Source organism: Pteropus vampyrus, unplaced genomic scaffold (genome assembly GCF_000151845.1).
Source record: "Pteropus vampyrus isolate Shadow unplaced genomic scaffold, Pvam_2.0 Scaffold302, whole genome shotgun sequence".
NCBI classification, from domain to species: domain Eukaryota; kingdom Metazoa; phylum Chordata; class Mammalia; order Chiroptera; family Pteropodidae; genus Pteropus; species Pteropus vampyrus.
Window position 1 is genome coordinate 1926019 of NW_011889083.1, and position 7324 is coordinate 1933342.

Consider the following 7324-nt stretch of genomic DNA (forward strand, 5'->3'; position numbering starts at 1 on the left):
TTTACGAATGACTGACATATATATTTATAAAACAAACAAAAGTCTCATAGGACAATAGTTATCCTCATATCATATTGTCTTATTCTATTTCATCCTTTAAACAGTTGAATTTACTATGAAGATAATGAAACTCAGGTTTTAAGGCTCCTCACTTGCACAAGCCTCCTTTAGGGTCTTATACCTATTTTTCAATGGGTAATTTGACATTCTTTTTTTTTTTTAAATGTCCACCCAGTTTATGTAATCTTCAGGCCTCACAAAACCTAGATCAATGCCTGCTTCTGAACCATTTTTTTCTGGTATATAAGCTGAATGTTTTAAAATAATAAATGTTTTGCTTTCCTAGTTAGAAACAATGATAATAATTAGAAACACAACTGCTATAGATACCTTTAAAGAAACCCATTCAAGTTAGTTATCCCAAGGAAAAGAATTGACTCTGAGCATGCATGTATACTGGGACTAGAGACCCCTTTCTCGCTTAGTAGCCACATGACCTCTCACTCGTAGTAGCCACATGGCCTCTCTGCTTCTTTCTTGTGAGTCTGTTCATTCTGCCCTTCTCTACCACTGGGCTTCTTTATACCCTCACCTTACCCATGGTCCAGAGTGAGCCCTTAGCTCTCACAGCTACTTGACTCAGCCTCACTAAGCTACGTGATAGGTTGCTGGCCTGCCTGAGGTAGGTCATCCTTGGATCAAATGCCCAGTAAGCCAAAGCTGGTGTCATGGGAGGAGGGTCGTGAAATACAATCCCTAGCCAGTCAGGCTGCAGAATCTGTAGACAGGGCCTTAGCCCTTAGAAGGGATTGGTCAGCAGCAAGCTCAGCACACAGAAGTTATTCTGATTATTCAAACTTTGAGTTTTTGCCTCATGTTCTTAATTAGATTATATAGTTCAGTATTAACTTGAATATTTTTGAAGGGCTACTTCCAGATGTGTGTGTGTGTGTGTGTGTATGTGTGTGTGTTTCACCTCATTTTTCATTGTTTACTTTTGGAACACCAAAGGAGAATTTTTATTTTTGATATTTTCTGTTTTAAAACACGTTTCTTTTAGAGCATATTGATATTCCAATTGCCTGCCTTTCAGATTTTTTGCTTATCTCTGAAAACTTGGTTCGAGTGAATAGTTTTAAAGAAATATGCGCTGCTTGGTTCTGCCTAACTGCCACTCTAAAAGAATGGTTAAGACGAAAGAATCAATAGTATGTGTAAATAGAAAGCCTAATTATGATATTCTTAGCTGCTGGAGAATTTAAGTTTAATCTTGGCCTTTAATTTGTGAGAAAGAGACATAAACTCACTATGAGAGTCAATTCCAAGTTTCTCTTAATTCCTTTGTCTTTCTGTGAAACCCTTGTATTCTTTCTGAACGCTTGGTATGCTGTGTGCCACTCCATGTTATTGCTATGTTTGTTGCTGATGGCAAAACATGTCTCAATAACTTTTTTTTTTTTAATCTGGAAGTAGGAGCACCACATGAAACATGTTTATAAATTTTGAGCCCTCCTGAGGAGTCATAGGAAAGAAGGCAGGAGAAGAAGGGAATTCATGCATAAGAAAGTCTACAATGGCCTGGCACCATTTTCTTTTATAGCTGCTCTCAGATACGACTGCATTTTGAAGGTCAGTCTATCAAATAGTTTCCAAGTGGGGTCCAAGGACCAGCAGCATCAGCATTACCTGGGAACTTACTTCTTTGCTTTCTATCATCAAGTCATGCATGCTCCTGCTTCAGGGCCTAATTGTTCCCTTTTCTGGAATGTGTATACTTGAAATTAGGGGTCAGAGATCAGGGGTCAGCAAACATGGCCCATAGCCTATTCGTGTTCAGCTTCTGAGCTAAGAATGTGTTTTACATTTATAAATGGTTAGAAAAAAATCAAAAGGAAAATAATATTTTGTGAAACATGAAAAGTACATGAAATTCATATTTCAATGTCCATAATTAAGATATTAGAAGAACACAGCCTCATCCATTCATTTATGTTGTCTGCTTCTTGTCCAAGGGCAAAGTTGAATAGTTGCTACAGAGATTGTATGGCTGCAAAGTCAAAAATATTTATTATCTGGCCCCTTACAGAAAAAGTTTGCAAACTCCTGCTCTAGGTAACCTCATATTTCACTCCCTCACTTCATTCAAGTCTCTGCTCAAATGTCACTTTATCAGCTAGGTCTTCCTGAACCACCCTCCCTAAATGGAACACATGCCTCTTTGTCTGTTCTTTGCAAACTTATGATGCTTTATTTTTCTTTGCAGCACGTATCTCCAGCTGATATTATATATATATTTGTTTATTATAGATCTCTCCTCTTTAGAATCTAGTTTCATGAGATCAGAGCCTTTGTTTTGGTTCATTATTACATGTCCAGATGCTTGCAGTAAATATTCAAATAAGTGAATAAATGTTCCCTAATAGGAATCCTTCCTAAGAGATTTTCTAGTGGTTAAAGCATTTTATTCTTATTTTTGGAGGAACAAGAGATCAATTAAGTATAGTCTCTAGACAAAGTAACAGTAACAGAGAAAACTGGGGGTATTGTTTGCCTTATAAAATAATGAATATACACTGTGAAATATTTTTTCATTGAGAGAGCTGGAGGCAAAGTCTTCAGACATGGAGGCCATTTATCAAAACAATTGCTCTGGTTTGTAATGATAATGTCCAGAGTTGCCAACTGGAATTTTAGAAATTAATTTTGACCACTTGATATTGTAAGAGGTTTAGAAACTATTTTGTTTCATTGTTTCTGTTTTATTTTAAAACTCTTCCACTTTTTAATCCTATTTTGTAGACACGGGATGTATACAAAAATGGATTCTAAGACAAAATTACTGTTTACTTTGGGGTAAGGAATTTTCTAGGAAAGTAGCCAGCATCTCTCAAGAACTTCAAATGATCTTCCCATGCCCTCTGAATTCAAAGTCAGATCAGTTGTTTTTAAAAGAATAATTCATCCACTTTTGCCTCCTTTTCCTAATGCTTGTCTTCCATAGTTTGCCTGCATAAGACTTTTAAAGAAGTGGCCTCTGGTTTACTTTGTACTAGGTGAAGAGAATATATTCACTAGAAATACACCTTTCTCCCTGTCCCACTCAACTAAAATAGAAGTATCCATCTGAAAGGGCAGATTTTATCATTATATAAGGAAAAAAAAAAAATATATATATATATATATACACATACACATATGACTTTTATCTAGAAAATCTGAATTATGAGATTACAAAGTTATGGTGGTTCTCTCAGGAAGACTCTCATTGTCACTTTTGGGAGTATTATGGCTTTTGTATTAAATTCTGAAGAATTTTTCTTAGATATCATAGTATAACACCCAGAAAGTATAAGTGACTTGGCTGTGGTTACACAGCTAGAGGAGGACCCAGGTGCCCTGTCTCCCATCTCCAAGGGCCCATACTCCTCTCTACATCCTTCAACGCCTCCCTGAAACACTGTCCTGCATTTTCTGCCTTTAAATGCACTTGAAGAGTAAGATGCAGGGAAGCCATCACTATAAAGACAAAAAAGGAGTTCTATAGATAGTAACCTCACATAAACTCCTAAGTGAGTAGGTCATGGTGGGTAGTCACCCCAGCCAAATAAATTTTTTAGTAAAAGGTTTACTTTGCCTTAAGCAAGCCCTGTCCATTGTTCTTGTGTATCTAGGTTAGCATACCTTTGAAATAACCACCCTCAAGAGAGCACATAACTTAGTTAACATTACAGGTTAACTAACCTGTAATCCCTACCTTGCTTTCTCCCACCCGCTTGTAATCTTTATGTTTCCTCTTTAATTTCTATTTTTAAAATAATTTTTTATTTTTCAATTATAGTTAATATACAATATTATATCAGTTCAGGTATATAACAGTGATTAGACATTTATATAATTTATGAAGTGATCACTCTGATAAATCTAGTACCGACATACATAGTTATTACAATATTATTGACTATATTCACAATGCTATACTTTACATCCCCATGACTATTTTGTAACTACCAATTTGAACTTCTTAATTCCTTCATTTAATTTACACCCCCAAACCTCATCTGGCAACCATCAAAATGTTTTTTGTATCTATAAGTTTGTTTCTGTTTTGTTTGTTTATTTTTTTAGATTCCACATATAAGTGAAACCATACAGTGTTTTTCCTTCTCTATTTCATTTACTATAGTACCCTCTAGGCCATCCACGTTGTTGCAGATGGCGAGATTTTATTTTATATTTTTATGGCTGAGTAATGTTCTGTATATAAGTACCATTTCTTCTTTATCTATTCATTATTGATAAACTACTAAGTTGCTTCCATATCTTGGCTATTGTAAATAATGCTTCAATGAACATATAGATGCATATGTCTTTTTAAATTAGTGTTTTGGGTTTCTTTGGATAAATACCCAGAAGTAAAACTACTGGGTTCTTCTTTGTCTCTTGTTACAATCTTTGTTTTAAAGTCTACTTTGTCTGGTGTAAGTATTTTTACCTGTGGGTCCCAGGCCTGGCTGGTCCCAGGTCTGGCTGTGATCCAGGCTCTCAGCTAGGAATAGGACCCTGGATTTGGAATGTTACATTAGTGTAGAAGGGCGCCTGCGTCTAATCTATATAAACATAATTCAGCTTATGTATTACGCATGTGTGGCAGAATGCCACTATTGTTCTCTGACATATAAAAAGCCTATGCAGTCTCCTAGCCTGAAAGCATGCTCCCTGCAATAAAGTTAGTGCCTGTACTTTCATTCTCATGTTGGCTCCTTATGCATTCTTTCAACTGGGTGTCTCACCACCTAAACCTTTCCTTCTTGATCAGCTCGGTGCTGACACGTAGCGTAGCTGGCAGGATAAGGTGAGTACAGCCCCCAGCACTCCACGGTCCTCAGGTGATGGACACCTGGGTGGAGGACATGTGGCCCCCTGCCTCCCAGTGGTATCCTGTGGCTGCATTGCTGGCTATGTAGACGTCCCTGGAGGATTGGGATGACGTGAAGCCGCGTCTGGAGGACATCCAGAAAGCCCTGGAGATCCTGAAGCCAAATGTCCCGACCACTCACGGGGAGGCAGTGAGCTGGGTGGCTTGGATGTTCCTGGTGGTGCTGCACCAAGCCAGCCTGGAGGTTCAGGACCAGGCTCAGTGAGTGCAACAACTACAACGCCAGGAAGAAGTGCTGGAAGGGCTGCTGACAGCAGCAGAACACATGCTGCAGGGTCCTGACAGGTCGCTGCTATCATCCTGGTCTGGGAGCCCACCAGAGATACCCTGGCAGGCATGACCAGTGATATGGCAGCAGGTTGAGGTGGAACAGCCATTGGCCCTGCGGGGAAGGGGGCAAGTTGGCGGTGCCCCCCAGGCTATAAAGCATACCATCTTGATCCAGTACACCCCTGCTGAACTCCAGGACCTGACAAAACAGGAATGGCAGAGAGCCAGGGAGATGGTTCCGGGGTGGCTGCTGCAGCTGTGGGACAATGGGGTTAAAGGGACTGAATTATCTCTGGAAGAGATGGCTCAGCTGGCCTCCATAAGGGTGATACCGTCCCTCAGTCAGTGTCTCCAGAATGTGACGCATCCGGCACAGGGTGCAGGCAATCACTCCCTGATTAACTGGTTCAAGTCGGCTGCATGGACAGTATGCGCCAACCCGGGAGGAGCTGCCAGAGACAGTGAGCAGATGGAGCGTGTACTTAGAGCTGGTCCAGATAATTCGGGAAATGGGCATGTGACAGATGATGTTTAGTGCCCAGCATACTAGCCCTGATGAAGAGGTGTTTACAACCTATCTGAAGAACTTGATCTTGACCTCCGGCCTGGCCAGTACCTTTTGCACCATGGCGGTACTGCTGGCCCCTTACGTGGATAGGCAGCTCCATGAGGTAACATCCGCCATGGCTAGGTTGGGGGACGTGGAAATGAAACACAGCAGCGTTCCACTCAAGTATGTGCTGTACCACCCCCTGTACTCCTAAACCAGCCAGTGCATGGATGGAGGCATGGACGAAAAAGTGGGGCAGAGCAGCACCCAGCCCTTTGGGCCGTGAAAGTGAGCCACAGGTATATGTGATTTGATCTCTTTCCAGCAGGGGTCACTACAGAAGATTGAGCAGCAACCTAATGAAGTACTGCTGGCTCTGTAGAATCAGCTGCGCCCTGACTAGCAATTCACTCTTATTCCTGGGAAAGCCACAACCCGTGAGATGCAGCTGGCCTATTATTTCCCTGATTAGTGATTCGGCTGGGACATCCAGCTGGTGGGGCAGCTGGATGACCTGAGGCTGCATGTAGAACTGACTATACATTGGTCCCCCTCGCAATGTACAGAGGGTATTAGTTCTTGTGGACTCGGGTACTGACAGCACCCTGCTTTATGGGTATCCTGAAAAGTTTCCCCGGACCTACTGCAACCATAGAAGGCTATGAGGTCAAATGATTTGCATGCGGCAGGTCCTCGTTACACTGGCTATTGGCAGATTGCCTCCTCGGACGTATCAAGTGTACATATCCCCCATACAGGAGCACATTTTGGGAACTGATGTTTCGCGAGGCTTGACTGTAAATACCACTGCTGGGGAATTTCGCCTTCATATCCAGGTGGTGAAAACTATTATCTGGGGACATCCACACCATGCCGCATTGCTGCTGCCCCATGCTACCCAGGTAGTGAACACAAAACAGTATCGCCTGCCGGGTGGCCATGAGGAAATAGGATGCACCATTCTGAAGCTGAAAGAAGTTGGTGTCATTCATCCTACTCATAGCCCATACAACTCCCCCGTGTGGCCAATGAAGAAGCCTGACTGCTCCTGGCACATGACGGTTGACTATTGGAAGCTGAATAAAGTTACACCACCCCTGCATGCCACCACACCAAACGTCGCAGACATTATGGACCAGCTGTCACATGAACTTAGATGATACCATTATGTGGTAGACTTGGCAAATGCCTTTTTTTTTTTAATTATTGCTATAGCCCCAGAAAGTCAAGAAGAGTTTGCCTTCATCTGGGAAGGGTAATGAACATTCCTCATCTTTCCCCAGGGCTATCTGCACAACCCTTCCCTGTACCATGGTCTCGTGGCTCAAGATTTAGCCATGTGGAAATGACTGCCCATAGTTCACTTGTAGCATTACATTGATGATATAATGCTAACCTCTGATTATCTTAGAGAACTAGAAGCAGCGGCGACCAGCCTGTGAGAAGCTCTTGCTGAGTAGGGTTGGGCAGTCAACAAGAATAAGGTCCAGGGACCTGGGCTCTCTGTCAAATTCTTGGGAGTTGTCTGGTAAGACAAAAGTAATGCTGGAGGCGGTGATTGATAAGAT